Source organism: Mastigoproctus giganteus, chromosome 3 (genome assembly GCF_048544385.1).
Source record: "Mastigoproctus giganteus isolate SK-2022 chromosome 3, ASM4854438v1, whole genome shotgun sequence".
NCBI classification, from domain to species: domain Eukaryota; kingdom Metazoa; phylum Arthropoda; class Arachnida; order Uropygi; family Thelyphonidae; genus Mastigoproctus; species Mastigoproctus giganteus.
Genome location: NC_143577.1, coordinates 8,956,233 through 8,979,798, shown reverse-complemented (window position 1 = coordinate 8,979,798; position 23,566 = coordinate 8,956,233). Strand labels below are relative to the sequence as shown.

The following is a 23,566-nucleotide window of genomic DNA, read 5'->3' as shown; positions in this document are numbered from 1 at the left end:
AAGCTTCAGCATTCGCGAAAAATAAGAAAGTAGTGATCCACAAGAGGGTCCAGAGAGACTCCACTTTCTGGGTAAAATTACACGAATATGCAGCTCGTATAGCTGTACTACATGAGTTTACGCATAAAGGAGCCTGTCTTTATCCTAATATGACAAAAAGATCTTAGATTTTCATATTAGGGCCAACCAACATCTATCTTATCAGCCGATGTCCATAAATTGCGTGTGTTCTCTAGTCGATTTGCCTGGTTTGCTCTGTGAAAAATCCTTCTTATCCATTCCTCAGACCGACTAACTCAGTCAGGGAACTGAAAAAAAGCAGGCTATAAATGTTCCTGGAGTCATTGTCGGGATATGAATCCGTGACTTTTCCACCCGGTGTGTGGAGGACAATGATTACAACCACTGTGCTACCGCGCTGAAGTCAATCTTAGATTTAAAGAATCTAAAAATTCAGTGGGCCAGATGATTATTGAAGCAGTGCGCCCCAATTTATACGACACTAAATATGATCTATTATCGATGAACCAAGGAACCCGCCCCCTGCCCAAAATGAAAAGACCTAAACAGTAGAAGCGGCCATCTTCGATGTAATTTAAAGGATGTTGCAAAGGTAAGGTACAATGGTAATTTTCCATGGTAAATGTTCTTAAGTGTCTTACTGGAATTTGTTGAAGAAGTAGAAATACGTGTTCGAACAGATGCTGGATATATGCATATTCAAGTTTCTGTGTAATGCACAGGCCCTAAAACAGCATTAATCGGATTTGCAGAGTTTCCGAATAATGATGATGTTCTTGAGGCTGTGACTATCTGGTTATGAGAAACTGAACGGGATTTCTTTTCAAAGACTTAGATCTGTTGGTTCCTGCCGGGACAAGTGCCTAAACTGGGATGGTGGTTATGTAGCAAAGCAATGTTACAATATCTGCAAGTGTTCAAGCAGCTGTAGTTCCTCTGGTACTAAATGTTATCAGATTTTACTTTTGGAACCCCTTATTATTAGCAGTCCTTCATGATAGTAAAATGTTTTTGCCACTTGCACCGGCTGGAAATACTTGGGTTCAAATTCCATCATAAGGGAAGGAATTTCTGGCTTTTTGCAAACAGTGATCGATTTAGTGCTTTTCGATTATATGGTTTCCCGGAAACTAGTTTTTTATCTAGCAAATATGCGAGTCAATTCTATGGACGTTGTTCAAAAAATTAGTGGCCAATAGTGTCGCGCACATGCTCTCGTGAGCTAGGATCACTTCACATCCGTTACGTATAAAAGCAAACAGGACAGTTGTACAGCAATAATTTCCCAAAAATCTATTTATACGAGAAGGGTAGTTCCGTTCTGCAGGTGCTCTGATCCATATATATAAAACAAGACAAAGACTGAAATTGCACGAAGTGCATACAATCAGGATGGCATCATTTTGAGTCATGGTACACCACAAGCCATTACAGTATATTCCACGTACCATAACTCGTTCCAGGAAAAACATTTCTACTCTCAATACAGCAAGCCACTATTTCCTAGAGACACCACTAGCCACCTCACACGACAATGTATTAACAAAGCAATGAAAAATATTTGAGTACCTTTCTCCCAATTCTTCAGAAATGAGTCCTTGTGACTTTGATTTGTTCTACAAGATGAAGCTTTTCAGAGGTCAACGCTTTCAGACAACGCTGCTGATGTGCTAAAATACCTCCCGTATGTCTGGGATCGAGAGAATGTAATTGTAAATAAAGTTCGTACTTTTATTTTTTGTGAAAGAGTTGAATTTCCACTACCTTTCTAAACAGCACTGATGCTGGCTAGCTACCGTCCATTTGATCATGGGGTTCTGAATCAAAGAGGGTTAGATTTCAAGGTCCATGACCTTGTCGCTGCATTGTGTAGCAAAAGATGCCTTTCCGATAAAACAAACAGCTCTCCGCTGTTCTTTTGCAAAGATGATTGACGTACCCGAAGAGATCCTCGTATAAAAACCCCTAACGTCATAAGTTCTCAGTACACGGGATTAAAATCATTCCGCATTCTGCGGTACCGTTGGCATTTTTATCGACACACGAAAGCGCAGCGAGACAGGCGATGCCTTGTTTGTTTATACAGTAATGCATTTGCTCCAAAGTCGTTATTTCCGAGAGTTTTGACTGGCCTCTTCCTCGTCCGACCTTCGAACAACAGCGATGTTTAACTATGCGTTTCGAAAGCACGTGCTATGTCGTCGTTCGATCAAGAATCAGGAAGTAATTATTAGACGCTATTAACGATGTTTTTTGGTTTTTGATGAAGCCCGTGAAATTGCTTGGCTGCCAGATTAAACTCAAAACGATGTTTTCCCTCTAGGATTCAAGCTCCGTTAGCGAACAGGTGGGATATGGAAGCAAGCACTTCTTAATTACAAAAACCAGGTGGGTGTTGTTGCTGTAGTGGGGTTTTAAGAGTATCAACGACTAAGGCCATGTTGCTCCGCTGTCTGTAAACTGCGCGTGTTCTGAGGTTGATCTTCTGTTTGCTGGATGAAAAAACTGAGTTTCCGGGAGAAAGATACATGCCACTGTCGCCTAAGAGCCACGTTGTGAAGAAGGCTCATAAAAATTCCTGTCATCATCAACAGGATCGAACTTAGGTCTTTTCCACCCCGTGTGTGGAGGATGGAGTTTCTACCAATTGTGCTATCCACGAGGGCAAACCAGATGGAATCAGTTTTGTTATATTTCTCTGGGAGAAGCTTAACCCTATGTAGCCATCCTGAAGTATAAAGAGAAAATTTACTTAAATAAATAAAAACTTTACCAAACTAATGGCCTCGTATCACTGCAGCAGACATACACTCCCTACCATTAATATTCGGACATCCCTCCATGGATGGGGAAACAAGTCCTATGCATGCAACACGTCACAGAACCTGCTATAAAAAAATATGCACATTTGGCTTCGAACAGATAATTGCAAAAGTGGGCATGCAAGATGACACGTTCAATTGATCACCTCAACAAATGCTAAAAGCCGATTAACATGGTGTAAGGAACGCGAATCCTGGACTGTAGAGCAGTGGAAAACAGTCATATGGACAGACGAGTAGAGGTTCGCACTCTACCAGTCTGATGTCAGGGGAACAGTTCCTTCCTGATTGTATCCTCCCAAGAATGAAGTTTGGTGGAGGTGGTGTCATGGTATGGGCTCCTTTTATGGTTTGGCTTGGGCCCGTTAGTCGTTACCGACAAAATCGTGAATGCTGTGCAATACCAGCACAGCCTGGATTGCCAACGTTATGGCACTACTTCGGGAAAGATCCATACCTGTATCAGCAAGACAACGCGCCATGCCATACTGCTCAGATCATAACAGAGTGGTTTGAGGACATGGATGTGGAAAAGTTGAACTGGCCAGCCCAGAGAGCCTATCTGAACCCTATCGAGCACCTTTGGGTGTATTGGATCGTCGGGTACGTGCACGTCGAGATTGCCCAAAGAACAAGGCCGAATTGGTGGCTACGTTAAAGGCCAAGTGGAGGAACATATCAGCTGACATTTATAAAAAGCTGGTTGAGAGTATGACACGAAGATTGAAGGCCGTCATAAAAGCAAAAGGTTTCAGCACAAAATATTATATGAACACTATAAAAGCTTTTTTTTTTTTTTTTTTTGTCTAAAGGCAGATGCCCGGATATTAATGGTAGGGCACTGTATAGAAAGGAATAGCGAAAGCTTAAAAATCACTGTATAATCATTGGCAATATAAGCGAATTCACATTCCCCTTTGCCTATAACATTAGACAATAGTGGCGAAATCGCTTTCGTCATGTAATTTTGTTTTTGTAGAAAAGAAGAGAGTTTAGATTCTTGGAGAATCACCATCCCGGATTTCCTGAATAAACAAAGCAGTTCGCAATGTCACGCTTTAGGTGTAGAGTTCTGAGAGCACTGAACAGACTGGTAGCATTAGTGCTGACTCGAGCCAGCGAAAACACCAAGTGTCCGCTAATAACCTCTAAACCACGGTTGATCTGTAATAACCAAAAACGTGCAATCAACGTGTCATCACAGAAACAACCTTTGATTATTATGCAAATTATCAAATACGAAGAATTACGCTAATTTAGTCAAACTCTTATGGCACTTGTTGAGTTAGATAAATTGGACTATTTCAAATTACAATAACAGCTATAATTACAACAGTACAGTCCTCAATTTGTTGTTCAATAAATTTAGAGCTGTATTCAACCCTCAACAAGCAAACCTGTTTTCAAACACGCCATTTTCACTTCGCTTTTACAGATGTGTGGATCTTTTAGGATAATTCAAGATGTCCTTTCCATACAGTTTAAAGGAAATTATACCAACATACATGATAAATATATGTTTATTAAAATACAGATAAATAATAATTCTTTTTATTTTCGATGAAATTTGCTGAACTTTAGCTCAATTATTGTTAAATTCCATGATCTTTGCGCGTTTGGGAGGGAAATTAAACTTTCCGTTTATATCCCATTGAAATTAATTTGCTTAATAAGCAATTGCAAATTAAAAATCGGATTTTTTTTCTCGAGATCACCACAGCGTCTCTATGTTCTCAGAAATTATATGGACAGCCGTGTTGCCCGACCTTCCTACAAGATGGAACTTCAACATACGCACCGTGAACAGCGTTTATGAAAATTTTGAATCCTTAAAAAAGTGCATGGAGGAACTACAAGCGACAGGAAACGCAGATAAGACGATTTCAGAAGCAACTGGAATTTTGCACATCTTGAGTAATGAAAAATTCGAGTCCTGGTTAGAACTTTTCCATCAGATAATGCCTCACGTGGAAGTTATTTATAATCAAATGCAATCTCGAGAAATTGAGGCAGTTAAAATACACGAATATATAGGAAACTTTAAGAATGCCATTCTAAAATCTGGAATTCGACGTACTGTGAAAATCCTTCAAAAACACTCATCATTGAAGCGAAGGAAGTATGCAAATTAATTGTTGAACTTACAAAACTCATAAAAGTTCTTTCGACCATTCTGATGACTACTTCAGAGCCCGAACGCTGCCATTGGACATTAAAAAGAAAAACATTTTTAAGGAGCACCATAAATCAGGAAAGGCTAAATGCTCAAGTAATGCTTTCAATAGAGAAAACTTGGTCAACAGTGCACCAAACATTAATGAAAAAGTTAATTAATCTATTATCAACAAATAAAATCCGAAGAATGGATTTTGTTTTTAAATAAAAGTTCAAGTCTGTTAATGGTAAATGTCTAGTTAATGTTTTGTAGTATTTTTAACTCGCTTATTATTACTGTGTATGTCTACATGTCTTATAACCAAGGCAATTTAATGTAACTTTAAGACGCAGCACCCCCAAACATCGGAATCACGAGCTGGTGAAAGATTTCACTAAGATATTTCTCAAATGGAAAAGAGATACCAGGGAAAATGGAGTCTAAATATGTTGCAGACTGTTTGAATCTCGTCCGGGAGACACCAATGGACGATTGTAAAAGGGAAAAACGACAAAATAAGTGTTTTGTTATCAGATAAACATACTTGTAAATAGAATAAGGTTAACAGACTCAAAATCTACAAGAACCACCGTGAATTTTAACAGAGAGCGGATTATAAGAGTAAAGGGGAGACTTACGTTTATTTGAAAAGTAGGATTTTTCTTGTAATCAAGATGAATATTTGTTGAGTTCAAACAGCGTGTATTTAAAGGAGAAAAAGTCCATGTAATCGACTTTCTACTATAATAACATATCTTCATATTCCTCTACGTTAATAAATACGCTATATTGCAGCTTTCAGCATTTCAAGTTACCCACAATGCTCTTTGCAATGCTTTCCATAAATTGAAATTCTGAAATACTTTCATAAATTAAATTAAATTTCCTAAAATACGAGACAATTTTATTTATTGATTACTTAGGAGTTACTAAATCAGTAAAACGCATATTTTTTTATAAATCTAATAGTTAGATAATAAATAAATAGATATATAGGTACAAATCATTGTCATATTTCTCTTCACAACCACAAGGGAGGAGCTAACATTGTAATTTAAACAATTTTAGAAAAGAAGATTTTAATACTAAATAAAAATTCAAGCCAAAGTCTAACAATTTTTCTTAAGTATTGAACTACTAAACACCATTTCCATCTTTTTTTGAAAACTGGGTTGTCAGCTGTTATACCATCAGGAGACCTGCCACCACCACCACCAATGAAGGGCCAAATATCCCTAAAACATCCATCTCGGAGGTTTACCCAGGAATGAGAGGGCAGCCAAAACTTGCCTGGTATTAATGAGGCTCCTTTTCCTTTCTTTCGGGAGTAAACTCTGGTCTCCTGCTATCCTTCCTCTTTCTACTAACTCATAAGCTTTTCTTCAACTTTTAGCAGCCTTAAGTTGAAGAGAATTACATCCCTACATGTATACAGCCCGAAATGGCTGTCTGGGTGGTGGTATCCGCTGAGAATAAGTCTAATTTATTGGGGAAGTGTTGTTTATTCGATGTGAGATTGTGACCAGGTCACAAGGAGAAAATACACTGGCAAATATTAAAAATTATACCAATTTACATCTGTACTGCAAGTTGTAATCAAGTAAAGTAGAATACAGTTATAAATTCATGGTAAAAATCTATTAAATGTTAAGGTTCTTATTTATTTAGATAGAATGAAGGATAGTTTCCATCTAGTGAGGTTTACTGCAATATAACTGGGGGCGATATGGGCATTATACAATAAAAAAGGAATATTGATTAAAATTCATTAAACCATAGCTAGAAACTTCTGACCGAAAAGGGGGCCAAAACGTATCTTAGGCATTATTCAGAGGATTCCGTACTAAAATCAAAAAGAATTTTTAATCGAAATGAATTGTCATCAACTATACTCCAATCTCAAAGTTCCAACTTGTGTCCTTGAAAATAAAAAAGTATAGAATATTTTAAATCTACAACCAGATGCCTCTGTATTTATATTAAGCGTAGGCTTAATATTATTAATATTAAGCAAAATTAATATTATCATCAGTTTTAAGGCTATGGTACGAAATCTGGATCTAAAATTTAGCTCCAAACTGAACTCGTAATGCTTATACCGTTCACTCCTCTGTGAAGAACTTCAGTATAGCAAAATTGATTGAAGAACTGAAACATTGCCTGAAGAATTGAAACATTGACTGAAGACTTTGATCGAAGAATTTGAAACATTGACTGAAGACGCTGATCGAAGAATTGAAACATTACTAAAATAACCTCAAATTTTCTTGGTATTCGTTTTCTAGTGGACACTTGTGCGTAAACTTTTTGAGTGTGTAATTGTGCTTTCAAGTTCGCAATACAACTATCGTCACACATAGTTAGACACATACGGCACTTTTAGCAGTTTTTGTCCTTAAATCCTCTTCGCCATTTTCTAAAGTGCTTTAAATCTGAAATAAGTAAATAATTGGACGCTGAGCAGCGTCTAAACATTTCCTCATAGTCAGTCATACTCCAGAGAAGATGATTGCAGCGGTCCCTAATCGACATTCAGATCACGAAACAAAAGAAAAGCAGAACCCAACGGAAAAGTAAGAGAAGGAAAGTCAAAATGTTAACTTTACTATCAGCTTATGGAAAACGCTGCTATGGTTACCTTTGTACAAACTATAAACAAAGAATAGGACTTGTTCGTGTAGTTAAGGATGCAAACCTAAAATTATCCAGTAGTGTACAACACTAGCACTGAGAAGACAAAAAAAAAAAGTCTAAAATCTTACCTTTACCTGCCCGGAAATCGCTGTTCCTTCTCCGCTAAAGCAGCGGCTCGCGAGACGCTATGCCTGTGCGAACAAACTCCGTACACTCTCGGTGTATTCGGTCTACAACCCGCAGATTACTGAATTAGCTCTCAGTTCGCCGATAACACAGAATTAAAGCCCCTACTCCAGTCCGATTACTTCCACCCACTATTCCGTAATACGGTATAAAGGAACGCCGCGCGCGCGTTTTACTTTCACTGCCTTCTTCCTGGAACAACAGTCGACAATGACCTCCAGCGACCACGGCGGTCAAGGTAAGTGTGCTGCCGTCACCCCTGGAAGCTTTTTATACAGTCGGTGACGGAGAGCCGCCATGCAGAAAACAAGCGGAGTGAACGGAGAAAGAAGCTAGGCGAGACAAGTAGTTTCCCTCGCCACCCCCACTTCCTCCCCCAAAAGATCGCTGCTGCTGCTGCAGCTAGGGGGACGACGCGCGCATACACATAACTGATAAGGGAAGTTGAGAAGCTGCGCATTGATGGTTAGAAATCTTTTTGGAACGAAGTCTTGAGAACTTCCTTTCTGGACCGGAAATGACAATCAAATTCCAGTCATTGATTGCATTGTTTGCACGAGGAACAGTGGTACACTATCCTGTTGATGTACACAGCTGGAGTGAATAATTCCACATTTGGTATTTCGTCTTCTAAGCCAATGGTAAAAATATTTACTTTTAGGTCAGCAAATGGGAACTTAAATCTTAATAATGAACATATTTTTCTTTAAACTTACTTTTAAAACACAATTATGTTTACATAAAGTTCGATTTTATCTTTTCTACCTAAGGAATACTTTTATCTTCAGTTTTAAGGAAAATTTAAGGAGAAAACAGATATACACTGAGTGATCACTGAATTATGACCAACTACCTAATGCTTCGTAGGCCCTCCGTTTTTTCCTCAGTACAGCAGCTATACGACGTGGCATTGATTCAACAAGATGTTGGAAGCGTTCGGGAGGTATGGCCAACCAAGCTGTGTGTAATGCGGTCAGAAATGCAGGTATGAGGTGATTGGTGTATCCAGATGCCCGATATACCTTTCCATAGTGTCCCACAACTGCTCTATGGGATTGATATGGGGGTAGTTGGGATAGAGCATAATAATAAAAGTTAAAAAGGAAAATCATAACGTACCAATCTCAATGATGTCCATTTTCACATAGAATGCCAAGCCCCACTTACTTTTCCTGGCAGAATCGCAATTATCGGTTCTTTCAGCCACTGCTCAAGTCATTTGTCTTAATTACTCACTGTACAATTCCTTTCTCTTGAAAGGTGGTACTTGTGCATATGCAAGCTCTAATATTCCCTGTCAAAGACTTAATTTGTGGTCTCCTCTTTCCGATCACCTCTGCCTTAAAATCTCTCTACCCCACTCTATCAAATTCATCCCTTGCCTCTCCCAGTTCCTCTAATCACTTGGAAATCTTTCCTTCCTTCCTCTATTTGGGATTAACTTTCTCTAGTCCAATGTTCTTAGCAGTGAGGTAATTTTCCTTTGTTTTTCGATGTTCCCAACTCCAGATGTATTCCATTTTCTAGTCATACGGACCAGCTGGTCGAGATGCTGAGGCTTTTGCAATTACTAATCACCTCGCACAAATTGTTCATTTACCTACCAGAATACCAGACAATACTAACCACATAGCCAATACACTTGATATTTTTCTCACAAACAACCCTTCTAAGTACACGGTCGAGTTGAGTAGACCTTTAGGCACCTCAAATCACAAGTTGGTGATGGACTCTTCTCCAATGGAGCTTTCTCTCATGGCGATTCTCAGCCTCTTGTTCTTTGGCATTACAAGAATGCAAAATGGGATGATCTGTGAGATTTCTTTTCTTCTTTTCCTTGGTCGGATTACTGTTTCAAAACTTCTGATGTCAATGTTTGCTCAGATCGTGTCAGTCAAATTATTCTTCTAGAGATTAAATCCTTTATTGCACACTCCACCTTAAAATCACGTCCTTTATCCAAACCTTGGTTTACCAATAAATGTGATAAGGCTGTTCAAGAGAAGAACGTTGCATATCGGAATTGACTTACATCCCATTTTGCAGGTTCATTTTTTAACTACACCAAAGCTTGCAACAATTGTAAAGCACTCATTAATCAGTTCAAACTAGATTTTGAATAGGCTAAGAGTAGGAAATTTCCTCCTTGTCCAAACGGTAGTCAAGCATTTTGGTATCTTGCCAAAGCTATTGGTCGCAACTTTTGCCCATCTGAACTTCCACCTCTGTTAAAATACCATGGTTTTAAAGCCGACCTACTAGCATCCTACCTTTCTTCTAATTTTTGCATTGGTGATCTTGATAAATCACCTCCTACCATTTCCAGTACACTCCATTCAATGCCTTGAGAGGTGTCCGTCAAAAGGTCAGAAGAATTTTAAATAATCTTGATGCTAAGAAAGCCAGGTCCTGATGGCATTTCTACTCTTGTTCTCAAAGCCTGTGCTCCTGAGCTTCTTTCTGTGTCGTCTTTTTACATTTTCTTATTCTATTGGTGTTTTCCTTCTGCTTGGAAACTTGCTCACATTCAGTCAGTTCCTAAGATGGGCGACAAATCCCTTCCATCCAATTATTATCCCATTTCACTTACTCCTACTCTTTCTAATTTTAAGGAGAAATCCATTAACCACCAACTCTTAAACTGTATAGAAATCTTCCATCTGATCAATGATTGCCGATAGATATGAATTTCGTCAGTGTCAATCCACTGGTGATATACTGGCTTATGAAACCCATTTATGGAAAAATTCAAAGGAAATGTTTGCTGAAACTCAGGCACGTGTTCTTGACATTTCAGAAGCTTTTGGTCATCTGCGGCTTAAAGGTCTTCTAAATGAGCTTTCATCTTATAGTCTGCCAATTGTTTTTTGTAATTGGGTGCGCAGTTTTCTCTGTAACCACTCGTTGGGGATGATGGTAGATGGCTTACTGTTTTCTTACTTCTTCACTAATACTGGTGTTCCTCAAGGTTCACTTCTTTTTCTCACTATTTTCTTCTTATATATTAATGACCTTCGTCCATTGACTTGAAATCCTATCCATAGTTTTGCCGATGATAGCACATTGCATTCCACCTTCCAGTTTGAGTAACCATGCCCTGAAGCACAAAGCACAATCCATGTCCTGAAGCACGAAGATAACAGTTAATTTCAAGCCTTCTAAAACTCAGTCTGGTCTTATACCTCACAAAAAAGGATTCTTCTGCTCCTATGCTTATCTTCGACAATATTCAAATTTCTACCTATTGGGATTATCCTGATTTGCAATCCCTCTTGTCATAAGTACTTCAGAAATATTGCTTCTTCTGCATCTAGAAAACTGGGTTTTCTCTTTATGCCTAGGTAGATGGCAGTGTTTCCAAAGCTTCGTGTTTCCTAAGGATGCATGAATCTTGAAAATGAGTGGAACTGGGCTCGAGCTTGCAAATTGGACTTGAAGAAGATTTATGCGATCAAGATTCTAGTGAAAATATGGAGGAGAATCAATAATGAAGACATTGATGTCCTTCGAAATACATTACAGATGTCGAGAAAATGGTGGCTAGTCAAACAGCAACTCTTTTAAGTCAACTTAGCATTCTAATTTTTTTGGACAGTGAGTGTATATACAAGGTGTGGCTAAAATGAAACAAAAATCATTGCATTCAATCGATTGATTGAACTGTGCGTCTTTAAATTTTTAGTAAAACTCGATAAAAATGGCGCAGAAACGTTGAGGACGTTATGGAAAGTGTAAGGTGATGAAACCACTAATCAACCACGTGTGTACGAATGCCACAAACGGTTCAGAGAGGGAGGAGAAGACAAGAAGACCGCCAACTTCAACAACAGACCAGAATGTTAAGAAAATTCTAGAGATCCTGGTCCAAGACAGTCGGATGACCATTCGACTAATCGCAGAACAGTTACACGTTGACAAGAAAACAATAATGAGAATTTTGACAGAGTGGTTGGGCATGAGAAAGGAGTGCATGCGAATAGTATGGAGTGAGAGAGTTTTTAATGAAAAACAAAATCACAACATGGACTGCATCCGTCTTGTCCTCCAGATTTGGCCCCTTGCGACTTTTCAGTGTTCCCTAAAATTAAAATCCACTTGAAAGAAAAACGATTTGAGTAGACATTCAGAAGAACACAAGGCAGCAATTAAAGGCAGTATCTTCTGAGGATTTCAGCTGCTGTTTTTGATTCTGAAAATCGGGAATGGAGGGCTGCTTAGGTGAGGCTGGAGAGTACTTTGAAGGGGATAAACTTAATTGAAATTGTTGTATTTAAGATAATAAATGATTTAAAAATTATTTTTCGTTTCTTTTTTAGCCACACTTTGTGATTATAATGTATTCATATAACTGTCCCTTTTTTTTTCTGTACCAGCCTTGTTAGTGTCTCCTATCTTTGGCACTCTCTCTCTCTCTCTCTTACAGGGCACGGGAATAGGAAAAGTAGAATCAACAACTGGTAAACAATTTCAAAATACAAGGATCTTAGAGATATTAGATACTTCATTTAAGTAAGCTTCCTCTGCTCCTTCTACTTTCCGAGTTAGGCCAGTTCTAGCTAACTAATCTGTTCTCATAATGGTTGCAATGTAATTGCACTCAATTTATCACGAAAATCTCTCGACTGGTGAATGAAGAGTTTAAATGGGCACAATAAAGCTCGTATATCGTGGTAACCGGATTCGTTGGCCATTACAGCTTAGAAAATAGATGAAAATGGATGTTCGCTAATCAAATGGAATTGCACAAATTGGTGGTGGAGAAATACGGCGTACAAATGGTGGATCTAATTACGAACATCTCAACATCTCCACAGACGTTTCAAGTGTAATGAAATCATCAGTAATCAGACCCAATTCATCAGAATATATATATTTAATGTTTAATTGAATAGGCTATAAAGAAAATAATAAATGAGAGAAATCCGGGGAAAAAAGACAGTATAGCAAACATGGATGGTCGCAAAGCATTTCCGATTGCTGAAACATAATTTAAATATAAATGAAAACGGTTATGCATGTTGTTGTAGGGTTTTAGAAGCATCAAAGACTTCGTGTACAATGTCGATTTTCTGTTTGTTGAACGTAAAACCCGAATTTTCGGGATAAAAAACCATGCTAGCCTTGCCTGAGACCGGTTGACTGAGCCGCCTTGTGAAAAAGGCCCATAAAAATTCCTCATGTCATCCACCGGACTCAGGTCTTTTCCACTCGGCGCGGGGAAGACAGCGATCGTACCAACTGTGCTACCCACGAGGGCAAGGAAAGAAGGAATACACTTGTAATAAAATTTAGAAGAAATACCAATTGATAAAAATAACCAATAATATAAATTTAGAAAAATGCCAATTAATTCAAATTTAGCGGTTTCCCTCGAAGGCCCAAATTACATGAAATATCACTACAGACGGAGACGAAGACCAACCGCAACAACGCGACTATGGAGGTGAACCAAATGTGAAATAAAATACGCTGATCATTCTGTCCCCAATAGTCAGAAGGCCATAGGGCCCGAGAATCATTGCATTTCGAATATTAAACAAATCAAAGCATCGATGAATTGACCGATACACTAATCAACCCATCAGTGCAACAGATCTGAATTATACTGGCCTTTATGCAGTGAAAAATTAGACTATAACAGATCAAAGTACAAACCATTGACACTAAGTAACAGGTCCAAAATTAGGTCCAGAACAAGTTTAGCTATAGATGGCAGTATGAACAGTGCATGACCATCTCCACTCATCACTACTCAACAAAATTCATATAATAGGCATCCTGGCATGAAATTTCCGAGTATCCAATAGAAATCGAGCTACCACCTTACATAGCCGCACATTATGCAAATTTTTGGCTTGCTCAGTGGAATTACCAAGTGTCCAGTACTCGGGATAGCAAGTCATCGTCGTTTAGATTATCTTTGAGATGGCGGGCCACTGGACGACTTCAAGCCGGGCAGTGGCAGGCGAAGATGGCACGTTGACTTACTGTGCCAAGCACTGTCGTCTCGGAACTATGGAAGCGGTTTGAGAAGACAGCAACCATTACAAGAAGAGCTGACCAAGGTCGCCGGAGGGCTACGTCAACAAAGAATAGGCAGCTATCTGATTCTAACAGCAAAACGGAACCCTACGATGTCCTGTCATCAACTGTCTCTTGAGGTTCTGCGCCCATAGGTGAAAACGTTTCCAACCGGACTGTTTTCAGATGGCTCAATTCAAGTGGACTCTACGCAAGGAAGCCAGTAGTTGTATGCCAAACTAACACAGAGCCCGTCGACACTGGTGCCATGAACATGTGACTTGGAGGCCTAACAAATAGGGTATAGTTCTGTTCTATGATGAGTCCCGTTTTACCCTAAAAACAGATTCTAGATGTTATTTCATCTGAAGACAACGAAGAATGCGGTACCATCCCTCCAACATCAGAGAAAAGGACACGTATGATGGAGGCGGTGTTCTCATGTGGGGTGGAACAATGATTAACGGCCACACCCTTCTTCACGTGCTTGATAGGAGTATCATATTTTGATAGGGGAACAGATCCTCGAACCGTATGCGTGATTTTTTAGGGGTGCGGTTGGCTCAGATTTCCTTTTCATGCACTTTAACGCCACTGCATATAGATCTCAAGTGGTGGAGGAACATCTTGAAAGTGAAGATATCTAACGACTGCCGTGGCCAGCACGATCACCAGGCTTAAATGCGCTCAAACATGAGTGGGACGCCCTTGGACGTCGCATTGCACCGACTGCCAACTCGTCGGTCATTTGGTGAACTAAAGTATGCGCTGATGGAAGTATGGGATTTATTGTGACAGAATCTTATAGACACCCTTATATCGGATATGGTTCACCTCTGTCAAATCTATTTAGCCATTGGAGGGATCATACGCCATACTGATCTCACGTGACCATATTTTTGAGCATATTGTTTCAACGTCTGTAATGTCACCTTTTTGGTAATCTTATGCAACCTCAATAAATGCCCTTTAACCTGAGCGAGGTTTCTCACTGTCTCCTCATTTCATTTTTATTCTATGGTACACCACCATACCAAATCAAATTTTGTCCTTCTTCTTCATCGCAAGCTGCACGAGTTACATTACTTTTTCCACGCGTTCTGTTAATTTTGTCAAGCCGTGTACTAAATATGTAACATAAACTTAAATTGAAAAGGTAATAAAGAATATATTGTAATTTTTGTAAATTTATAATTGATATTAAAAATTCGATTTCCAATATTTCTATTTGTAATAAATCTAAAAATTCTATATCCAATAATTTTTTGGAGTTGTATTATTGACAATGTACACGGGCTCTTTTGTAGAAGTAAGAATAAAATCGAAGGTGAGTGCTTCTTGTAAACGAATTAATCTTTACAGATTAATAATCTTTAATAAATTAATCTTTATAGATGTTGCTATTTAAGAAGTTTAAGCTGTTGTCATGTTTAAGCCCAGAAATTTCTTTCCACTTTAAGACTGAATATGAACTTTTCAATGGCGTATTTTTCTATTTGGGATGAGTTAAATTGTTATTTATACCAATAAAGGCTTCTCCTCGTAGGCAAAAACCATCAGCCAGAGGATATAGGAGGTCTGATCAAAGAGTTAATCTGAACAAAAAGAACAATTACAAAAGAAGAGGTGGAGGTAGAGGACAAAGATGATGAGTAAGTGTTGGGGAGGTCGCCATTATTGTTTTGAGTCGCGTCTGTTCCACCAAACCAGTAGTGAGCAACCCGTGTTGAAGTTTTGGCGGTTTGGTTGAAGCCTAAGGATAAAAGTATGAAGATTTTATGAGATTCCAACCATGCCACACTGGCATTCCACTGGTCCACAGCTGAAGACTCCCAGCGATGTCTGCAGAAATGGCAGGAACGTTGGACCTCTTGCATATCATCAGGGAAAAATTTATTTCAAGGTAACTGCTTATAAAAATGTTTTCTGTACCCTAATGCTTTTTTTGTTTTCAGTAAAATGAAGTCATTTTCAGTTTTTCGTGCATTACCAAAGTACAAGATTTTAGGACCAAATTTTAAGATTCATATTTACATATGAATCGTAATACTCGATGAGTGTTAGGATTCAGGTGATCTAAAAAAAAAGCAGTCCAAAGTTTTACTTGTCATATGACATTCATTAGGGAAGGTCCTTATTCGTTTCGTCCCGAAATAAAATTGATCTTAGAACCACTCAGTTTACAGACACAAATAGCTGTTGTTATTGTTGTTGTTGTTATTGGGTTTTAGGAGCATTGCCGACTAAGGCCATATTGCTCAGTGTTTATTGTCCATAAATTTCGTGTGTTCTGAGGTCGATTTTCTGGAAGAAAAAATTCATGCTACCCTCTCCTAAGACAGACTAACCCATCCACGTTGTGAAAAAGACCCATAAAAATTCCTCTCGTCATCGACGCAACTCAAACTCAGCTCTTTTCGACCCGGTGTGGGGTTGAAAAGTGCTGTCTGTCATCAAATGAATTGTCTTGGTTGATAATTATAACCACTGTAATATTTAACTTGAAGTTGACGTCATACCTCACTAACCTAAGACGCATGTGACTTAAATTTCACCCTTCTATAGGTGTTGTTCGATCTTAACTCACACCAATTATATGACTTTTGTTGTACTGAGAGTTTATGCTTTTTTGTATTGAACTTTTAGCACTCTGCTGACTGACAGTTTCAATTGACCAATTAAATTCCTTAAATTCGCTAAACCTGTTGAATAGCAACTCGAAGAATACACTAAAGTGAAACATTTACCGGTAGATAATGGAAGAGAAAAGCTGACCGAAGAAAAATTCCAGTTGCAAGTAGTACGTGCGTTGGAACTGTAAACAGGTGAAGTGTGAGAATTATTTGAAAGCGAATTCCTTCCACTTAGAAGGCAATTAACAGTTCTAACGAGGCGTATCTGTTTTTTTTTTTACCACATTTGCATTTCAGATTAACGGTTTGCAACATCCACTCGGCAACGTGTTTGTCCTTTCGAAATTAAACGCAAACTTCGTTCCAACGAAACCGATCCACGCAAGAAAGTACGGACTTTCTTCCCAAAGCGAATTTTCAACAAAAGGGGGCGTGCCGACTATCGCCCCTCTAGCGAGCCGTTTCGAAAACGCAGTGAGACGCGAAAAACCAATCACTTGCAAACGAAAAGTCGAATTCCAGAAATAAATAAATTGAATCAACGAGACAATCACATTGGAATTTAGGAAGCGTGTGACATAAATAACAAGTTTGCGTGCCAGACAGGGGGAGGGAAAAGTCAATTGAAAGGTTTTTGTAGAAAATTTATCAGTTTTTCTTTGTAGTGGAATGCTACAAGGATGTGATGCTTTGATTAAGGTTTCAAAAACGAAATATTTCGGAGGGTTACGCACTTTGAGCAAGAGGCAATTAAGTTCTCTTTAAAGAAGGGGTATAACCTTTCTAGACGATGATTACAACCACCCTCTAGTTTTTGTAGCTTTTCTTATTCATCTACGAACTGTTTGTAGTGGTTCTACAAGGATGTTCACCATTTGCAACTTACTGTACCGCACTAACCTGCTTTGGCAGCTTAGCTTTCTCTCCCCTCCCTAATTACTTCTTGTACACTGTGTAGAGTCCTACCTTTCGCCCTGTAGGCACCCATTGCCCGATGACTTACAATTTTTATTGCTGAACACATCCTCTCCAATTACTCTAAATACTTATACACTGCAAGTTCTTATTTGGATTGAAGTCTCTCTTGCCAATTATATTTGTCATCTCTCCTCGTATTTATTGCGAAGCACGATAGGGGACTTTAATCTTCTTTTCTAGTTAAAAATAAAAATCCTCCACGTAATACCACACACACTCTCTCTCAATAAATTATTCAGAAGCGTGTGAAACGTGGAGTAAGATTGTAGCAGTCCAAAATGCCTTGTTAACGACAGTATCCTTTTATTAATGAGATATTTGGTGGAAGATACAAACAAATTAAATTTTAATGGCCAACCAATGAGTACGTGTTTACAACTTTTTTGGTCTGGGGGTTATTTTAACTCGTGTTCTATAATGGATCTTATCTTGTAACTCAGGTGGAATAGAATCTAGTTTGTTTTCTGCTAACCTTGGTGGTAACACCAACCAAAAAAGAAATTTAAATAATATCTGAGTTGCCTGACATAACTAGCAGTTAAAAGCACTGCATTTATTGTCCCATTAAAAATATAAAGGATTATTGCACGATGTTTCTTCTACTTAATTACATTCAGGCATTTCTGTTCTTTAATGACGGGTACTCTTTTCACCTGTTCATATTAGCACAAGACTGCTTCAAAGTTGTATCTTCTGGGCCATTATGTTTTCTAGTGTATGTTAATGGCTTGTTGCATCCTTTTAAGTAAACATAATGGCTCAGAAGATTCAAAAGACCTTAGTCGAATTGGACATGGGTCTAAGGTCATTGTTGATTTGGTCAACGGACCATAGACAGTGCAGGGTTATTATCCTCTCTGCAATCTTTTTTTTTTGTTTGTTTGTTTCTAAGACAATTCTAGATCTCTCTGAAATTTGTTATCCACCTTAGTATAGTTGGAACTGTTTGAGCAGATGGTTCCAACCTACGTGTCTATGCATACATCAGTTAAAATATTTGATGAACAACTGGGATAACGTAGCAAATTTAACTTACACTAGTCTGACTTGTTTTTGTTTAGCAATTTTTGGTGGCACAATCTAAATGTAAAATGAAGTATTTCTGAAACTTGGTGTTTGCAGTTTTAGCTGTATACTCACTGACCAAAAATTTTGAAAGCTTTATTCGATATCTGGTAGTGCAGCCTCTTTCCCGAATTATTGACAGTACATATCGTGGGATGGATGCCACTAGGTGTCTGAGGATGTCTAGCTGCAGTTTTCACCCTTCTTCCATTAGTATATATGTCAACTGCTCTATTGTGGTCGGCAAAGAACAGTGAAGCCGAAGAGCCCTTTCCAATACATCCTACACATTCTCAATTGGATTCAGATGTGAAGAATTAGGCGCCAGGGTAGATGTTGGATATTTTGGGAGTGTTCCTTGAACCACACACATACAGTTTATGTATGGTGAATAGTTGCGTTGCCATCTCGAAAGAATCCATTGCAATCTGAGTAAAAATGAAGTACTGTAGGATGAAATTGGTCCAACGACAGAAACGTATCAGTTGGCGATAACGAACCTCTAAAGGGGTACCAACAGAACATACGATCACATGGTCACATTTCCAGCCGCTTGAACAGTCTGGATGCATGGCTTCATGAGATTCACGCCACGTTTCCCCCCTCCCAGCAATGGAGAAAAAACTGTAAATCGAGAATCGTCAGTCAACATAATCTTTCCCCACTGTTCCACAATCCAGTTTGGCATTGCCGGGACCACTCCACTCAAATGTTTATTTTACAGAAGGAAAAATAATTTCAGCACTCGAGAAATGACTCAAATGACTGATTCATTTTCTGCGGGTCTGTGTAGTCGAAACCCGCTCTAGACAACACAAGTTGTCTGTCCAACATGTCTAATAAAGTTTCGAGACTATAGGATTCCCATAATATTTTCCTCTCGATCTTCTATTCTGACGCACTTCGCCTTAAATTCCTGGATTCGTTCTTGGGCTACCAATATTCTGTAATATTTCTCATTTCTTCCTTTTAGAGCTGCCTTTCGTCTTCCACTCATTGCATACTTTTGCAACTCTCTTGGGTAGCATTGTATAATCACCATTCTCTTCACACCGAATAAAAAAACATGAATTCGAATCCCGTGGCCCAAGAAATTTTGATGAGCCTTTGTCACAAAGTGGCCAAGTTAACTGGTCTCAGGCGAGAGGCGGGTGGGAAAGCATGGTTTTTCTGCCGGTGTTCTCAACTACGGATAACACAGTTGGTAGAATCACAATCCTCGCCACATCTGGTGGAAAAGACATGGGTTCCAGTCCCGTCGATGATGTGAAGAATTTTATGGGTCTTTTTCACAGTGGCTGAGTTAGTCGGTCTCAGGCGAGGGCTACACGGTTTTTCGTCCAGAAAAAGAAAATCGACCACAGAACATATCCAATTCACAGACAATATACACGGAGCAACATAGCCTTAGTCGCCGATGCTCCTCAAACCCTACAGCAAGAACAACAATAACAAGGAAACAGTTAGCTGATATTTTCTCTTTGCGCTTCGAAACCGCCACATTGGATCAGAAGGAGTTCATAAGATACAGGGTGTCTGTAAATTGTCCACCTAATTATGAAGCTCTATTAAAATTTTATTGTAATGGGCATTGCAAAACGGTTTGCTGCACTTAATAAAACCGACGCAAAGAGTTTCATAAGGGGCTTCATAAAACATGAACACTACAGAAGTATGTGCAAATCATGTATAAAAGAAACATTAGAAAAAAAAAATTTCGAAATCTCTACTAAGCATCTCTACCATACAGCGCATCTCTACTATATAACTATTATTATTAGCAACACACTGCTCGACAAAATTAACAGGACACGTAGTGTAACTTGTGCAGCTTGCAATGAAGCTGGACAAAATTTGGTATGGTGGTGTAGCATAGAATAAGGATGAAATCAGGAGACAGCGAGAAACTTTGGACAGGTATAAAGGACATTTATAGAGGTTGTGTAAGAATTACCAAAATGGTCACATTGCAGAAGTCGATACCAACTGCTCTAAAATATTGTCACATGACATCAGTACAGCGTATGATCCCTCCAACGGCTAAACAATCCGGACAGCTTTTGATTGATTTGATTTGGTAGTTGTTGGCGCATCGGCTTCTGTGGCCATATTGCACCTCCCAAGGTTTTTGCAGTACTTTGATCCAAGCCCGAGGCGGGAATCGAACCCGCGACCTTTGGATTGCCGGGCAGGTACTTTACCCACTCGGCTAGCCCGGTCGGCTATCCGGACAGCAGTGAACCATACTCGATATAATGGTGTCTATAAGATGCTGTGGCAACAGATCCCATCTTCCACCAGCGCACACCTTACCTCACCAAGTGACCGAAGAGTTGGCTGTCAGAATGCAATGCAACGCCCAAGAGTGTCCCACACATGTTCGATCGGATTTAAGTCTGTAATCGCGCGCTGGTCACGGCAGTCATTGAATGTTTTCAGTTCCAAGATATTCCTCCACCGCTTGAGCTCTATGTGCGGTGGCGTTGTCGTGCATGGAAAAAAAATCATGATCATTATTCCGCCCACATGAGAACACCGCCTCCACGTTAAGTGTCCCTTTCTCTGATGTTGCAGGGACGATAGAGACATTATTTCATCTGGAGACACCGTCCCTCGTTGTCTCCAGATGAAATAACGTCTAGAATCTGTTTGCAGGCTAAAACGGGACTCATCAGAGAACAGAACTGTGCCCTATTTGTCAGGGCTTCAAGTTACATGTCAAGGCTCCAAGTCACAGACAAATTTCTTTATGCACCATTTCATGCGTATATACCTTGAATGCGCCTTGAATGCGTATATACCATTAAAAAAATACTCCACGAGAAGGGTTCCAAGTTGGATGAATAGTGAAGTTGCCACATTACTTGAGCAGAAAAAGGTGGCATGGAAAGGTTTCAGAGCAATAAAAAGTACTGAAGCCTATAACAGCTACAAGGTGATGTGTAATAGAGCCGCAGAAAAGGTTCGACAGGCAAAGGCAGTTTATGAGAAATCACTAGCAAACAGAGCAAAGTGGGGGGATAAAGAATTGTTCACATATATAAATGCCAAGAAGAGCAGGACAAACCAGATCGGACCTTTACGTAAGGGAAAGGGGATAGTAATAAATACACCAGCTGCCGTTGCAGATGGACTCAACAGTTATTTTGCATCGATATTTACAAATGAAAAGCCTTTTGTGTCAATGGGAAATTGTGGGAGCGAAGTTAAAAATATGTAATTAATGATATTGAAATTTCGCAAGATTATTTAATGAAAACACTTTCGAGCCTACAGACCAGTAAGGCTCCTGGAGTTGATGGAATATACCCTATAATCTTAAGAGAGGCGGCAAGCGAGTGCATTGAACCATTGAGGCTAATTATGCGAGCATCACTAGACTCTGGGGAGATTCCCTTGGATTGGAAAGGTGCAAATGTATCTCCCATACATAAGGGTGGCTCTAAAAGTGGTTGGAAATTATCGACCTGTCAGTCTGACTTCAGTAGTAGGGAAAATCATGGAGGCAATGATCAAGGGTGGAATTCAAGTTCATTTGGATCGAATTGAAATTCTCAAGGATACTCAGCATGGTTTTGTAAAGGAAAAATCATGTTTAACAAATCTGGTTCGCTATTTCGAAAGGGTCACTCACGAGCTGGATTTAGGGAATAATTTCGACATTGTTTATTTAGATTTCAGCAAAGCTTTTGACTCAGTCCCACAAGAGCGGTTGCTTTATAAGCTGGAACAGGTTGGAATCACTGGGAAAATCCTTAGATGGATAGAAGGATGGCTTCAGGGCAGGAGGCAGAGGGTTGTGATAAATAGCTATTCCTCAGATTGGGTTGATGTAAGAAGTGGGGTTCCCCAAGGATCAGTATTAGGACCACTGTTGTTTTTAATTTTCATAAACGACATTGATGAAGGGATAGAGGGCGTGATGTCTAAATTTGCAGATGATGTTAAAATTGGTAGAGTAGTTAATGATCACTGTCAAGCTGAACCTCTTCAGAGAGACCTAGATAGACTTCAAGAATGGTCAGAAAAATGGCAGCTGTGCTTTAATCCAACAAAGTGTAAGGTATTACACCTGGGAAACAGTAATCCCAAAAAAACTTATTCACTTGGTGGAGTTCAACTAAACCCAGTACTGGAGGAAAGGGACTTGGGTGTTATGATACAGTCAGACATGAAATTCTCTGAGCATTGTAAACAGGTTGCAAGGAAGGCCCACGGTGTCCTATCGATGATCTATCGAACTTTTGCAAGTAGAGATAGGGACGTGATAATCCCATTATATAAGGCTTATGTTAGACCACACTTGGAATACTGTGTTCAAGTATGGAGACCGCACCTAAAGAAAGACATCGAGCTTCTTGAAAGGGTGCAAAGAAGGGTAACTCGCCTGGTGAGATCGGCAAAAGGGCGTCCTTATGAAGAAAGACTTCATGTGGGTTGCAGAGTTTGGAAACTAGACACCTTAGAGGAGATTTGATTGAGGTGTTTAAGGCTCTGGGAGGCATCAGTAAAATGAATGAGGACGAAATTTTCAAGATTATAAATGATGCTAGAACTAGGGGACATAAATTCAAGTTACGGGGGGAAATGTTTAGATTGGACTGCAGGAAGTTTTATTTTAGCCAGCGAGTTGTAAATTACTGGAATAAGTTGCCTTCATGGGTGGTAGAGGCCGACAGTTTGGGGAAATTCAAAGGTCATCTGAATAGTACTTTCGGGTAAGGGAAGCGCATAGGATGATAGGTTTAATTTCCTTTTTATTTATTTTTTATTTTATTTTTTTATTTATTAATTATTATTATTTAGTTATTTATTTTATTTATTTATTTTTTGTTTTTATCATTGTTTTGTTCGGATTTTTTTTTTTTTTTTTTTTTGGCTGGTGCAGCATAAGCCATAGGCTTTCTTGCACCATGCGGCCGTTACTAATACTAATACTAATACTAATTTCCAGCATAACTACCTTCATTCGTTCCAAATACTTGAGCTCTACTCTTCGTGGAATTTCGCTTTAAACTGAACGAATAGTTTCATTCAATTTACACTGAGCA

The 23,566-nt window shown here is 39.1% G+C and overlaps 1 protein-coding gene across 1 annotated transcript in view; it reads right to left on the bottom strand.

Moving 5' to 3' along the window:
* Positions 1-8,040, bottom strand: part of LOC150087650 (uncharacterized) — a 75,719-nt gene extending 67,679 nt beyond the window's left edge. The window contains exon 1 of the mRNA XM_090369900.1: positions 7,761-8,040. The gene's annotated coding sequence lies outside the window, so the exon portion shown is untranslated. The remainder of the gene's footprint in view (positions 1-7,760) is intronic.
* Between the last annotated feature and the right edge of the window lie 15,526 nt (positions 8,041-23,566).